Source organism: Hyla sarda, chromosome 8 (assembly GCF_029499605.1).
Source record: "Hyla sarda isolate aHylSar1 chromosome 8, aHylSar1.hap1, whole genome shotgun sequence".
In the NCBI taxonomy this organism is placed as follows: domain Eukaryota; kingdom Metazoa; phylum Chordata; class Amphibia; order Anura; family Hylidae; genus Hyla; species Hyla sarda.
This window is the reverse complement of record NC_079196.1, coordinates 118,328,727-118,344,447: the sequence shown is the minus strand read 5'-3', so window position 1 is coordinate 118,344,447 and position 15,721 is coordinate 118,328,727. Positions and strand designations below refer to the sequence as shown.

At 43.4% G+C, this 15,721-nt stretch overlaps 9 pseudogenes; all 9 read right to left on the bottom strand.

The window, feature by feature from the left end:
• Positions 1-1,305: 1,305 nt before the first annotated feature.
• Positions 1,306-1,569, bottom strand: LOC130287504 (U2 spliceosomal RNA; annotated as a pseudogene).
• Positions 1,570-3,049: 1,480 nt separating this feature from the next.
• LOC130287503 (U2 spliceosomal RNA) lies at positions 3,050-3,313 on the bottom strand (annotated as a pseudogene).
• Positions 3,314-4,781: 1,468 nt separating this feature from the next.
• On the bottom strand, positions 4,782-5,045 carry LOC130285622 (U2 spliceosomal RNA; annotated as a pseudogene).
• Positions 5,046-6,510: 1,465 nt separating this feature from the next.
• On the bottom strand, positions 6,511-6,775 carry LOC130288152 (U2 spliceosomal RNA; annotated as a pseudogene).
• Positions 6,776-8,250: 1,475 nt separating this feature from the next.
• On the bottom strand, positions 8,251-8,514 carry LOC130287502 (U2 spliceosomal RNA; annotated as a pseudogene).
• Positions 8,515-9,982: 1,468 nt separating this feature from the next.
• Positions 9,983-10,247, bottom strand: LOC130288151 (U2 spliceosomal RNA; annotated as a pseudogene).
• Positions 10,248-11,720: 1,473 nt separating this feature from the next.
• Positions 11,721-11,986, bottom strand: LOC130288366 (U2 spliceosomal RNA; annotated as a pseudogene).
• Positions 11,987-13,454: 1,468 nt separating this feature from the next.
• LOC130288150 (U2 spliceosomal RNA) lies at positions 13,455-13,719 on the bottom strand (annotated as a pseudogene).
• Positions 13,720-15,191: 1,472 nt separating this feature from the next.
• Positions 15,192-15,457, bottom strand: LOC130288365 (U2 spliceosomal RNA; annotated as a pseudogene).
• Between the last annotated feature and the right edge of the window lie 264 nt (positions 15,458-15,721).

Below are 15,721 nucleotides of genomic sequence, written 5' to 3'. Positions count from 1 at the left end.
TCACTTAAAAAAAGGACAGGCGACCATTGCACTCTGATGGAGCATTTAGCAATGCAATCCATAGCCTGGCTTTTGCCTGAACCCCCATCACTCCTCCTCTTGCATATAAGACAATATTTCAGATCTGCATATGAAAACAACACGCCTACCTTTGTTGCACATAGCTGCCTGCCTGTCTCTAGTTACCCCACTGGCTGTAGCTGCGTCCCTTCCGACATGGAATAACACCAACTGTAACGATAAACTGAAAATTAACAGTATAAACCTGCATCATTTTGGACTCTGGTATTTGCTGAATCCGGGTGACCTGACAATCGATGGTGGTGCCGCTGGTGATTCTGGCCTTCTTGGAATCTGTTGGGCCTATGTGTTAGCTCACACATCACTTGGGTATCCATGGTAACTACCACAACATGGTCATCTGCAGTTTACATCTAGCCCGTGGCATTGAATGGCATTTTAAAAGTGCTAAGGGTCCTGGTGCAATAATCCTCCCATGAGGATCAGCCTCAACGGCTTTGTAGATTGCACTCATGTCAGCAACTCCATATACATTTTTTTTTCTTCATGCTTCTTTCTTCATCCTTTTTTCTTTCTGTCATTCAGACTTTCATTCATTCGATCTCTCTCACTCACTTGCTTTAACTCATTTGTTCTCACTCACTCACTCACTCAATCACTCACTCACTCATTCACTCTCACTCACTCTCACTCTCTCACTCACTCGCTCACTAAGTCAGTCTCTCTCTCTCTCTCTCTTTTTCTTTTTATATATATTTTTTTTCCGTCTTCTTCTTCTTCTTCTTCTTCTTCAGACCCTGTCATAGCACTAATGCCTTTCCAATACCACCAGCAGATGGAGACACTCCATTGCAACATTGGTTGTGAGCAGCAGTTTCTAAAAACAAATGCCTCATGGCGGATTTCCCATCCATCAATGGATGGTAAATTTTGTTTTTATCATTCACTGACCACAGAAACCAATGCATGGTCAAGCAACAGCAATGACACACCCTTGTGTATAGGCATGAGACCCTCATGTCATTTAACAGGATTCAGCACCACCCACAAGACAGCTACCTGTCATGTCATGTCAAACCTGCACATGTGTGCTAGATTATTATTATTTAGTTTTATTTTATTTTTTTACACCAATCAGTGTGCAAACATGGTCATTAAAACGCTAAATGAATAGACGTTCATAAACCAGTCAGTGCAACTCATCATTTTGGTCTCCAATTCTCAAACTCAAATTCTCACCCACGGAGGATTAAATGAGAATCTTTCTTGTTTAACACTGGAATGGGGTGGTGCACTGTTCACTACCCGAAGATACTGCCACATCGGGTCAATGCATAGGGCGACAGAAGCAAGCTTCCAAATCAGCTCCCTTTCTCAAAAATCCATTTAATTTATGGTCCCCAGATAGGGAACGTATGTATCAGTATGTGCTCACAAGTCACCCAAGTGCAAGTATTCACACAAAAAAAAACGTGCCTCAGGATGCGATCTGTCGCAAGATCCTTTCTTTTTTTACACTTGATCTAAGCCAAAAGGCCTAGAGGGGATAACCGGGAAAGGGGTGGACCCAACCATGTCCCCTTCATGAGCACTCACATTACTCATAGGAATGGAAGGAAGGCTGGCAGCCAACCAGACTCCCATACACTCTCTGGGTGGGTGGCAGTCAGCCACCCATACATACATACATACAGCACAGGCTAAACCCACATCATCACTTAAAAAAAGGACAGGCGACCATTGCACTCTGATGGAGCATTTAGCAATGCAATCCATAGCCTGGCTTTTGCCTGAACCCCCATCACTCCTCCTCTTGCATATAAGACAATATTTCAGATCTGCATATGAAAACAACACGCCTACCTTTGTTGCACATAGCTGCCTGCCTGTCTCTAGTTACCCCACTGGCTGTAGCTGCGTCCCTTCCGACATGGAATAACACCAACTGTAACGATAAACTGAAAATTAACAGTATAAACCTGCATCATTTTGGACTCTGGTATTTGCTGAATCCGGGTGACCTGACAATCGATGGTGGTGCCGCTGGTGATTCTGGCCTTCTTGGAATCTGTTGGGCCTATGTGTTAGCTCACACATCACTTGGGTATCCATGGTAACTACCACAACATGGTCATCTGCAGTTTACATCTAGCCCGTGGCATTGAATGGCATTTTAAAAGTGCTAAGGGTCCTGGTGCAATAATCCTCCCATGAGGATCAGCCTCAACGGCTTTGTAGATTGCACTCATGTCAGCAACTCCATATACATTTTTTTTTCTTCATGCTTCTTTCTTCATCCTTTTTTCTTTCTGTCATTCAGACTTTCATTCATTCGATCTCTCTCACTCACTTGCTTTAACTCATTTGTTCTCACTCACTCACTCACTCACTCAATCACTCACTCACTCATTCACTCTCACTCACTCTCACTCTCTCACTCACTCGCTCACTAAGTCAGTCTCTCTCTCTCTCTCTCTTTTTCTTTTTATATATATTTTTTTCCGTCTTCTTCTTCTTCTTCTTCTTCTTCTTCTTCAGACCCTGTCATAGCACTAATGCCTTTCCAATACCACCAGCAGATGGAGACACTCCATTGCAACATTGGTTGTGAGCAGCAGTTTCTAAAAACAAATGCCTCATGGCGGATTTCCCATCCATCAATGGATGGTAAATTTTGTTTTTATCATTCACTGACCACAGAAACCAATGCATGGTCAAGCAACAGCAATGACACACCTTTGTGTATAGGCATGAGACCCTCATGTCATTTAACAGGATTCAGCACCACCCACAAGACAGCTACCTGTCATGTCATGTCAAACCTGCACAGGTGTGCTAGATTATTATTATTTAGTTTTATTTTATTTTTTTACACCAATCAGTGTGCAAACATGGTCATTAAAACGCTAAATGAATAGACGATCATAAACCAGTCAGTGCAACTCATCATTTTGGTCTCCAATTCTCAAACTCAAATTCTCACCCACGGAGGATTAAATGAGAATCTTTCTTGTTTAACACTGGAATGGGGTGGTGCACTGTTCACTACCCGAAGATACTGCCACATCGGGTCAATGCATAGGGCGACAGAAGCAAGCTTCCAAATCAGCTCCCTTTCTCAAAAATCCATTTAATTTATGGTCCCCAGATAGGGAACGTATGTATCAGTATGTGCTCACAAGTCACCCAAGTGCAAGTATTCACACAAAAAAAAACGTGCCTCAGGATGCGATCTGTCGCAAGATCCTTTCTTTTTTTACACTTGATCTAAGCCAAAAGGCCTAGAGGGGATAACCGGGAAAGGGGTGGACCCAACCATGTCCCCTTCATGAGCACTCACATTACTCATAGGAATGGAAGGAAGGAAGGCTGGCAGCCAACCAGACTCCCATACACTCTCTGGGTGGGTGGCAGTCAGCCACCCATACATACATACATACAGCACAGGCTAAACCCACATCATCACTTAAAAAAAGGACAGGCGACCATTGCACTCTGATGGAGCATTTAGCAATGCAATCCATAGCCTGGCTTTTGCCTGAACCCCCATCACTCCTCCTCTTGCATATAAGACAATATTTCAGATCTGCATATGAAAACAACACGCCTACCTTTGTTGCACATAGCTGCCTGCCTGTCTCTAGTTACCCCACTGGCTGTAGCTGCGTCCCTTCCGACATGGAATAACACCAACTGTAACGATAAACTGAAAATTAACAGTATAAACCTGCATCATTTTGGACTCTGGTATTTGCTGAATCCGGGTGACCTGACAATCGATGGTGGTGCCGCTGGTGATTCTGGCCTTCTTGGAATCTGTTGGGCCTATGTGTTAGCTCACACATCACTTGGGTATCCATGGTAACTACCACAACATGGTCATCTGCAGTTTACATCTAGCCCGTGGCATTGAATGGCATTTTAAAAGTGCTAAGGGTCCTGGTGCAATAATCCTCCCATGAGGATCAGCCTCAACGGCTTTGTAGATTGCACTCATGTCAGCAACTCCATATACATTTTTTTTTCTTCATGCTTCTTTCTTCATCCTTTTTTCTTTCTGTCATTCAGACTTTCATTCATTCGATCTCTCTCACTCACTTGCTTTAACTCATTTGTTCTCACTCACTCACTCACTCACTCAATCACTCACTCACTCATTCACTCTCACTCACTCTCACTCTCTCACTCACTCGCTCACTAAGTCAGTCTCTCTCTCTCTCTTTTTCTTTTTATATATATTTTTTTCCGTCTTCTTCTTCTTCTTCTTCAGACCCTGTCATAGCACTAATGCCTTTCCAATACCACCAGCAGATGGAGACACTCCATTGCAACATTGGTTGTGAGCAGCAGTTTCTAAAAACAAATGCCTCATGGCGGATTTCCCATCCATCAATGGATGGTAAATTTTGTTTTTATCATTCACTGACCACAGAAACCAATGCATGGTCAAGCAACAGCAATGACACACCCTTGTGTATAGGCATGAGACCCTCATGTCATTTAACAGGATTCAGCACCACCCACAAGACAGCTACCTGTCATGTCATGTCAAACCTGCACAGGTGTGCTAGATTATTATTATTTAGTTTTATTTTATTTTTTTACACCAATCAGTGTGCAAACATGGTCATTAAAACGCTAAATGAATAGACGTTCATAAACCAGTCAGTGCAACTCATCATTTTGGTCTCCAATTCTCAAACTCAAATTCTCACCCACGGAGGATTAAATGAGAATCTTTCTTGTTTAACACTGGAATGGGGTGGTGCACTGTTCACTACCCGAAGATACTGCCACATCGGGTCAATGCATAGGGCGACAGAAGCAAGCTTCCAAATCAGCTCCCTTTCTCAAAAATCCATTTAATTTATGGTCCCCAGATAGGGAACGTATGTATCAGTATGTGCTCACAAGTAACCCAAGTGCAAGTATTCACACAAAAAAAAACGTGCCTCAGGATGCGATCTGTCGCAAGATCCTTTCTTTTTTTACACTTGATCTAAGCCAAAAGGCCTAGAGGGGATAACCGGGAAAGGGGTGGACCCAACCATGTCCCCTTCATGAGCACTCACATTACTCATAGGAATGGAAGGAAGGCTGGCAGCCAACCAGACTCCCATACACTCTCTGGGTGGGTGGCAGTCAGCCACCCATACATACATACATACAGCACAGGCTAAACCCACATCATCACTTAAAAAAAGGACAGGCGACCATTGCACTCTGATGGAGCATTTAGCAATGCAATCCATAGCCTGGCTTTTGCCTGAACCCCCATCACTCCTCCTCTTGCATATAAGACAATATTTCAGATCTGCATATGAAAACAACACGCCTACCTTTGTTGCACATAGCTGCCTGCCTGTCTCTAGTTACCCCACTGGCTGTAGCTGCGTCCCTTCCGACATGGAATAACACCAACTGTAACGATAAACTGAAAATTAACAGTATAAACCTGCATCATTTTGGACTCTGGTATTTGCTGAATCCGGGTGACCTGACAATCGATGGTGGTGCCGCTGGTGATTCTGGCCTTCTTGGAATCTGTTGGGCCTATGTGTTAGCTCACACATCACTTGGGTATCCATGGTAACTACCACAACATGGTCATCTGCAGTTTACATCTAGCCCGTGGCATTGAATGGCATTTTAAAAGTGCTAAGGGTCCTGGTGCAATAATCCTCCCATGAGGATCAGCCTCAACGGCTTTGTAGATTGCACTCATGTCAGCAACTCCATATACATTTTTTTTTCTTCATGCTTCTTTCTTCATCCTTTTTTCTTTCTGTCATTCAGACTTTCATTCATTCGATCTCTCTCACTCACTTGCTTTAACTCATTTGTTCTCACTCACTCACTCACTCACTCAATCACTCACTCACTCATTCACTCTCACTCACTCTCACTCTCTCACTCACTCGCTCACTAAGTCAGTCTCTCTCTCTCTCTCTCTTTTTCTTTTTATATATATTTTTTTCCGTCTTCTTCTTCTTCTTCAGACCCTGTCATAGCACTAATGCCTTTCCAATACCACCAGCAGATGGAGACACTCCATTGCAACATTGGTTGTGAGCAGCAGTTTCTAAAAACAAATGCCTCATGGCGGATTTCCCATCCATCAATGGATGGTAAATTTTGTTTTTATCATTCACTGACCACAGAAACCAATGCATGGTCAAGCAACAGCAATGACACACCCTTGTGTATAGGCATGAGACCCTCATGTCATTTAACAGGATTCAGCACCACCCACAAGACAGCTACCTGTCATGTCATGTCAAACCTGCACAGGTGTGCTAGATTATTATTATTTAGTTTTATTTTATTTTTTTACACCAATCAGTGTGCAAACATGGTCATTAAAACGCTAAATGAATAGACGTTCATAAACCAGTCAGTGCAACTCATCATTTTGGTCTCCAATTCTCAAACTCAAATTCTCACCCACGGAGGATTAAATGAGAATCTTTCTTGTTTAACACTGGAATGGGGTGGTGCACTGTTCACTACCCGAAGATACTGCCACATCGGGTCAATGCATAGGGCGACAGAAGCAAGCTTCCAAATCAGCTCCCTTTCTCAAAAATCCATTTAATTTATGGTCCCCAGATAGGGAACGTATGTATCAGTATGTGCTCACAAGTCACCCAAGTGCAAGTATTCACACAAAAAAAAAACGTGCCTCAGGATGCGATCTGTCGCAAGATCCTTTCTTTTTTTACACTTGATCTAAGCCAAAAGGCCTAGAGGGGATAACCGGGAAAGGGGTGGACCCAACCATGTCCCCTTCATGAGCACTCACATTACTCATAGGAATGGAAGGAAGGAAGGCTGGCAGCCAACCAGACTCCCATACACTCTCTGGGTGGGTGGCAGTCAGCCACCCATACATACATACATACAGCACAGGCTAAACCCACATCATCACTTAAAAAAAGGACAGGCGACCATTGCACTCTGATGGAGCATTTAGCAATGCAATCCATAGCCTGGCTTTTGCCTGAACCCCCATCACTCCTCCTCTTGCATATAAGACAATATTTCAGATCTGCATATGAAAACAACACGCCTACCTTTGTTGCACATAGCTGCCTGCCTGTCTCTAGTTACCCCACTGGCTGTAGCTGCGTCCCTTCCGACATGGAATAACACCAACTGTAACGATAAACTGAAAATTAACAGTATAAACCTGCATCATTTTGGACTCTGGTATTTGCTGAATCCGGGTGACCTGACAATCGATGGTGGTGCCGCTGGTGATTCTGGCCTTCTTGGAATCTGTTGGGCCTATGTGTTAGCTCACACATCACTTGGGTATCCATGGTAACTACCACAACATGGTCATCTGCAGTTTACATCTAGCCCGTGGCATTGAATGGCATTTTAAAAGTGCTAAGGGTCCTGGTGCAATAATCCTCCCATGAGGATCAGCCTCAACGGCTTTGTAGATTGCACTCATGTCAGCAACTCCATATACATTTTTTTTTCTTCATGCTTCTTTCTTCATCCTTTTTTCTTTCTGTCATTCAGACTTTCATTCATTCGATCTCTCTCACTCACTTGCTTTAACTCATTTGTTCTCACTCACTCACTCACTCAATCACTCACTCACTCATTCACTCTCACTCACTCTCACTCTCTCACTCACTCGCTCACTAAGTCAGTCTCTCTCTCTCTCTCTCTTTTTCTTTTTATATATATTTTTTTTCCGTCTTCTTCTTCTTCTTCTTCTTCTTCAGACCCTGTCATAGCACTAATGCCTTTCCAATACCACCAGCAGATGGAGACACTCCATTGCAACATTGGTTGTGAGCAGCAGTTTCTAAAAACAAATGCCTCATGGCGGATTTCCCATCCATCAATGGATGGTAAATTTTGTTTTTATCATTCACTGACCACAGAAACCAATGCATGGTCAAGCAACAGCAATGACACACCCTTGTGTATAGGCATGAGACCCTCATGTCATTTAACAGGATTCAGCACCACCCACAAGACAGCTACCTGTCATGTCATGTCAAACCTGCACATGTGTGCTAGATTATTATTATTTAGTTTTATTTTATTTTTTTACACCAATCAGTGTGCAAACATGGTCATTAAAACGCTAAATGAATAGACGTTCATAAACCAGTCAGTGCAACTCATCATTTTGGTCTCCAATTCTCAAACTCAAATTCTCACCCACGGAGGATTAAATGAGAATCTTTCTTGTTTAACACTGGAATGGGGTGGTGCACTGTTCACTACCCGAAGATACTGCCACATCGGGTCAATGCATAGGGCGACAGAAGCAAGCTTCCAAATCAGCTCCCTTTCTCAAAAATCCATTTAATTTATGGTCCCCAGATAGGGAACGTATGTATCAGTATGTGCTCACAAGTCACCCAAGTGCAAGTATTCACACAAAAAAAAACGTGCCTCAGGATGCGATCTGTCGCAAGATCCTTTCTTTTTTTACACTTGATCTAAGCCAAAAGGCCTAGAGGGGATAACCGGGAAAGGGGTGGACCCAACCATGTCCCCTTCATGAGCACTCACATTACTCATAGGAATGGAAGGAAGGCTGGCAGCCAACCAGACTCCCATACACTCTCTGGGTGGGTGGCAGTCAGCCACCCATACATACATACATACAGCACAGGCTAAACCCACATCATCACTTAAAAAAAGGACAGGCGACCATTGCACTCTGATGGAGCATTTAGCAATGCAATCCATAGCCTGGCTTTTGCCTGAACCCCCATCACTCCTCCTCTTGCATATAAGACAATATTTCAGATCTGCATATGAAAACAACACGCCTACCTTTGTTGCACATAGCTGCCTGCCTGTCTCTAGTTACCCCACTGGCTGTAGCTGCGTCCCTTCCGACATGGAATAACACCAACTGTAACGATAAACTGAAAATTAACAGTATAAACCTGCATCATTTTGGACTCTGGTATTTGCTGAATCCGGGTGACCTGACAATCGATGGTGGTGCCGCTGGTGATTCTGGCCTTCTTGGAATCTGTTGGGCCTATGTGTTAGCTCACACATCACTTGGGTATCCATGGTAACTACCACAACATGGTCATCTGCAGTTTACATCTAGCCCGTGGCATTGAATGGCATTTTAAAAGTGCTAAGGGTCCTGGTGCAATAATCCTCCCATGAGGATCAGCCTCAACGGCTTTGTAGATTGCACTCATGTCAGCAACTCCATATACATTTTTTTTTCTTCATGCTTCTTTCTTCATCCTTTTTTCTTTCTGTCATTCAGACTTTCATTCATTCGATCTCTCTCACTCACTTGCTTTAACTCATTTGTTCTCACTCACTCACTCACTCACTCACTCAATCACTCACTCACTCATTCACTCTCACTCACTCTCACTCTCTCACTCACTCGCTCACTAAGTCAGTCTCTCTCTCTCTCTTTTTCTTTTTATATATATTTTTTTCCGTCTTCTTCTTCTTCTTCTTCAGACCCTGTCATAGCACTAATGCCTTTCCAATACCACCAGCAGATGGAGACACTCCATTGCAACATTGGTTGTGAGCAGCAGTTTCTAAAAACAAATGCCTCATGGCGGATTTCCCATCCATCAATGGATGGTAAATTTTGTTTTTATCATTCACTGACCACAGAAACCAATGCATGGTCAAGCAACAGCAATGACACACCCTTGTGTATAGGCATGAGACCCTCATGTCATTTAACAGGATTCAGCACCACCCACAAGACAGCTACCTGTCATGTCATGTCAAACCTGCACAGGTGTGCTAGATTATTATTATTTAGTTTTATTTTATTTTTTTACACCAATCAGTGTGCAAACATGGTCATTAAAACGCTAAATGAATAGACGTTCATAAACCAGTCAGTGCAACTCATCATTTTGGTCTCCAATTCTCAAACTCAAATTCTCACCCACGGAGGATTAAATGAGAATCTTTCTTGTTTAACACTGGAATGGGGTGGTGCACTGTTCACTACCCGAAGATACTGCCACATCGGGTCAATGCATAGGGCGACAGAAGCAAGCTTCCAAATCAGCTCCCTTTCTCAAAAATCCATTTAATTTATGGTCCCCAGATAGGGAACGTATGTATCAGTATGTGCTCACAAGTCACCCAAGTGCAAGTATTCACACAAAAAAAAAACGTGCCTCAGGATGCGATCTGTCGCAAGATCCTTTCTTTTTTTACACTTGATCTAAGCCAAAAGGCCTAGAGGGGATAACCGGGAAAGGGGTGGACCCAACCATGTCCCCTTCATGAGCACTCACATTACTCATAGGAATGGAAGGAAGGCTGGCAGCCAACCAGACTCCCATACACTCTCTGGGTGGGTGGCAGTCAGCCACCCATACATACATACATACAGCACAGGCTAAACCCACATCATCACTTAAAAAAAGGACAGGCGACCATTGCACTCTGATGGAGCATTTAGCAATGCAATCCATAGCCTGGCTTTTGCCTGAACCCCCATCACTCCTCCTCTTGCATATAAGACAATATTTCAGATCTGCATATGAAAACAACACGCCTACCTTTGTTGCACATAGCTGCCTGCCTGTCTCTAGTTACCCCACTGGCTGTAGCTGCGTCCCTTCCGACATGGAATAACACCAACTGTAACGATAAACTGAAAATTAACAGTATAAACCTGCATCATTTTGGACTCTGGTATTTGCTGAATCCGGGTGACCTGACAATCGATGGTGGTGCCGCTGGTGATTCTGGCCTTCTTGGAATCTGTTGGGCCTATGTGTTAGCTCACACATCACTTGGGTATCCATGGTAACTACCACAACATGGTCATCTGCAGTTTACATCTAGCCCGTGGCATTGAATGGCATTTTAAAAGTGCTAAGGGTCCTGGTGCAATAATCCTCCCATGAGGATCAGCCTCAACGGCTTTGTAGATTGCACTCATGTCAGCAACTCCATATACATTTTTTTTTCTTCATGCTTCTTTCTTCATCCTTTTTTCTTTCTGTCATTCAGACTTTCATTCATTCGATCTCTCTCACTCACTTGCTTTAACTCATTTGTTCTCACTCACTCACTCACTCAATCACTCACTCACTCATTCACTCTCACTCACTCTCACTCTCTCACTCACTCGCTCACTAAGTCAGTCTCTCTCTCTCTCTCTCTTTTTCTTTTTATATATATTTTTTTCCGTCTTCTTCTTCTTCTTCTTCTTCTTCTTCAGACCCTGTCATAGCACTAATGCCTTTCCAATACCACCAGCAGATGGAGACACTCCATTGCAACATTGGTTGTGAGCAGCAGTTTCTAAAAACAAATGCCTCATGGCGGATTTCCCATCCATCAATGGATGGTAAATTTTGTTTTTATCATTCACTGACCACAGAAACCAATGCATGGTCAAGCAACAGCAATGACACACCCTTGTGTATAGGCATGAGACCCTCATGTCATTTAACAGGATTCAGCACCACCCACAAGACAGCTACCTGTCATGTCATGTCAAACCTGCACAGGTGTGCTAGATTATTATTATTTAGTTTTATTTTATTTTTTTACACCAATCAGTGTGCAAACATGGTCATTAAAACGCTAAATGAATAGACGTTCATAAACCAGTCAGTGCAACTCATCATTTTGGTCTCCAATTCTCAAACTCAAATTCTCACCCACGGAGGATTAAATGAGAATCTTTCTTGTTTAACACTGGAATGGGGTGGTGCACTGTTCACTACCCGAAGATACTGCCACATCGGGTCAATGCATAGGGCGACAGAAGCAAGCTTCCAAATCAGCTCCCTTTCTCAAAAATCCATTTAATTTATGGTCCCCAGATAGGGAACGTATGTATCAGTATGTGCTCACAAGTCACCCAAGTGCAAGTATTCACACAAAAAAAAAAACGTGCCTCAGGATGCGATCTGTCGCAAGATCCTTTCTTTTTTTACACTTGATCTAAGCCAAAAGGCCTAGAGGGGATAACCGGGAAAGGGGTGGACCCAACCATGTCCCCTTCATGAGCACTCACATTACTCATAGGAATGGAAGGAAGGAAGGCTGGCAGCCAACCAGACTCCCATACACTCTCTGGGTGGGTGGCAGTCAGCCACCCATACATACATACATACAGCACAGGCTAAACCCACATCATCACTTAAAAAAAGGACAGGCGACCATTGCACTCTGATGGAGCATTTAGCAATGCAATCCATAGCCTGGCTTTTGCCTGAACCCCCATCACTCCTCCTCTTGCATATAAGACAATATTTCAGATCTGCATATGAAAACAACACGCCTACCTTTGTTGCACATAGCTGCCTGCCTGTCTCTAGTTACCCCACTGGCTGTAGCTGCGTCCCTTCCGACATGGAATAACACCAACTGTAACGATAAACTGAAAATTAACAGTATAAACCTGCATCATTTTGGACTCTGGTATTTGCTGAATCCGGGTGACCTGACAATCGATGGTGGTGCCGCTGGTGATTCTGGCCTTCTTGGAATCTGTTGGGCCTATGTGTTAGCTCACACATCACTTGGGTATCCATGGTAACTACCACAACATGGTCATCTGCAGTTTACATCTAGCCCGTGGCATTGAATGGCATTTTAAAAGTGCTAAGGGTCCTGGTGCAATAATCCTCCCATGAGGATCAGCCTCAACGGCTTTGTAGATTGCACTCATGTCAGCAACTCCATATACATTTTTTTTTCTTCATGCTTCTTTCTTCATCCTTTTTTCTTTCTGTCATTCAGACTTTCATTCATTCGATCTCTCTCACTCACTTGCTTTAACTCATTTGTTCTCACTCACTCACTCACTCAATCACTCACTCACTCATTCACTCTCACTCACTCTCACTCTCTCACTCACTCGCTCACTAAGTCAGTCTCTCTCTCTCTCTCTCTTTTTCTTTTTATATATATTTTTTTCCGTCTTCTTCTTCTTCTTCTTCAGACCCTGTCATAGCACTAATGCCTTTCCAATACCACCAGCAGATGGAGACACTCCATTGCAACATTGGTTGTGAGCAGCAGTTTCTAAAAACAAATGCCTCATGGCGGATTTCCCATCCATCAATGGATGGTAAATTTTGTTTTTATCATTCACTGACCACAGAAACCAATGCATGGTCAAGCAACAGCAATGACACACCCTTGTGTATAGGCATGAGACCCTCATGTCATTTAACAGGATTCAGCACCACCCACAAGACAGCTACCTGTCATGTCATGTCAAACCTGCACAGGTGTGCTAGATTATTATTATTTAGTTTTATTTTATTTTTTTACACCAATCAGTGTGCAAACATGGTCATTAAAACGCTAAATGAATAGACGTTCATAAACCAGTCAGTGCAACTCATCATTTTGGTCTCCAATTCTCAAACTCAAATTCTCACCCACGGAGGATTAAATGAGAATCTTTCTTGTTTAACACTGGAATGGGGTGGTGCACTGTTCACTACCCGAAGATACTGCCACATCGGGTCAATGCATAGGGCGACAGAAGCAAGCTTCCAAATCAGCTCCCTTTCTCAAAAATCCATTTAATTTATGGTCCCCAGATAGGGAACGTATGTATCAGTATGTGCTCACAAGTCACCCAAGTGCAAGTATTCACACAAAAAAAAAACGTGCCTCAGGATGCGATCTGTCGCAAGATCCTTTCTTTTTTTACACTTGATCTAAGCCAAAAGGCCTAGAGGGGATAACCGGGAAAGGGGTGGACCCAACCATGTCCCCTTCATGAGCACTCACATTACTCATAGGAATGGAAGGAAGGAAGGCTGGCAGCCAACCAGACTCCCATACACTCTCTGGGTGGGTGGCAGTCAGCCACCCATACATACATACATACAGCACAGGCTAAACCCACATCATCACTTAAAAAAAGGACAGGCGACCATTGCACTCTGATGGAGCATTTAGCAATGCAATCCATAGCCTGGCTTTTGCCTGAACCCCCATCACTCCTCCTCTTGCATATAAGACAATATTTCAGATCTGCATATGAAAACAACACGCCTACCTTTGTTGCACATAGCTGCCTGCCTGTCTCTAGTTACCCCACTGGCTGTAGCTGCGTCCCTTCCGACATGGAATAACACCAACTGTAACGATAAACTGAAAATTAACAGTATAAACCTGCATCATTTTGGACTCTGGTATTTGCTGAATCCGGGTGACCTGACAATCGATGGTGGTGCCGCTGGTGATTCTGGCCTTCTTGGAATCTGTTGGGCCTATGTGTTAGCTCACACATCACTTGGGTATCCATGGTAACTACCACAACATGGTCATCTGCAGTTTACATCTAGCCCGTGGCATTGAATGGCATTTTAAAAGTGCTAAGGGTCCTGGTGCAATAATCCTCCCATGAGGATCAGCCTCAACGGCTTTGTAGATTGCACTCATGTCAGCAACTCCATATACATTTTTTTTTCTTCATGCTTCTTTCTTCATCCTTTTTTCTTTCTGTCATTCAGACTTTCATTCATTCGATCTGTCTCACTCACTTGCTTTAACTCATTTGTTCTCACTCACTCACTCACTCACTCACTCAATCACTCACTCACTCATTCACTCTCACTCACTCTCACTCTCTCACTCACTCGCTCACTAAGTCAGTCTCTCTCTCTCTCTTTTTCTTTTTATATATATTTTTTTCCGTCTTCTTCTTCTTCTTCTTCAGACCCTGTCATAGCACTAATGCCTTTCCAATACCACCAGCAGATGGAGACACTCCATTGCAACATTGGTTGTGAGCAGCAGTTTCTAAAAACAAATGCCTCATGGCGGATTTCCTATCCATCAATGGATGGTAAATTTTGTTTTTATCATTCACTGACCACAGAAACCAATGCATGGTCAAGCAACAGCAATGACACACCCTTGTGTATAGGCATGAGACCCTCATGTCATTTAACAGGATTCAGCACCACCCACAAGACAGCTACCTGTCATGTCATGTCAAACCTGCACAGGTGTGCTAGATTATTATTATTTAGTTTTATTTTATTTTTTTACACCAATCAGTGTGCAAACATGGTCATTAAAACGCTAAATGAATAGACGTTCATAAACCAGTCAGTGCAACTCATCATTTTGGTCTCCAATTCTCAAACTCAAATTCTCACCCACGGAGGATTAAATGAGAATCTTTCTTGTTTAACACTGGAATGGGGTGGTGCACTGTTCACTACCCGAAGATACTGCCACATCGGGTCAATGCATAGGGCGACAGAAGCAAGCTTCCAAATCAGCTCCCTTTCTCAAAAATCCATTTAATTTATGGTCCCCAGATAGGGAACGTATGTATCAGTATGTGCTCACAAGTCACCCAAGTGCAAGTATTCACACAAAAAAAAAAACGTGCCTCAGGATGCGATCTGTCGCAAGATCCTTTCTTTTTTTACACTTGATCTAAGCCAAAAGGCCTAGAGGGGATAACCGGGAAAGGGGTGGACCCAACCATGTCCCCTTCATGAGCACTCACATTACTCATAGGAATGGAAGGAAGGCTGGCAGCCAACCAGACTCCCATACACTCTCTGGGTGGGTGGCAGTCAGCCACCCATACATACATACATACAGCACAGGCTAAACCCACATCATCACTTAAAAAAAGGACAGGCGACCATTGCACTCTGATGGAGCATTTAGCAATGCAATCCATAGCCTGGCTTTTGCCTGAACCCCCATCACTCCTCCT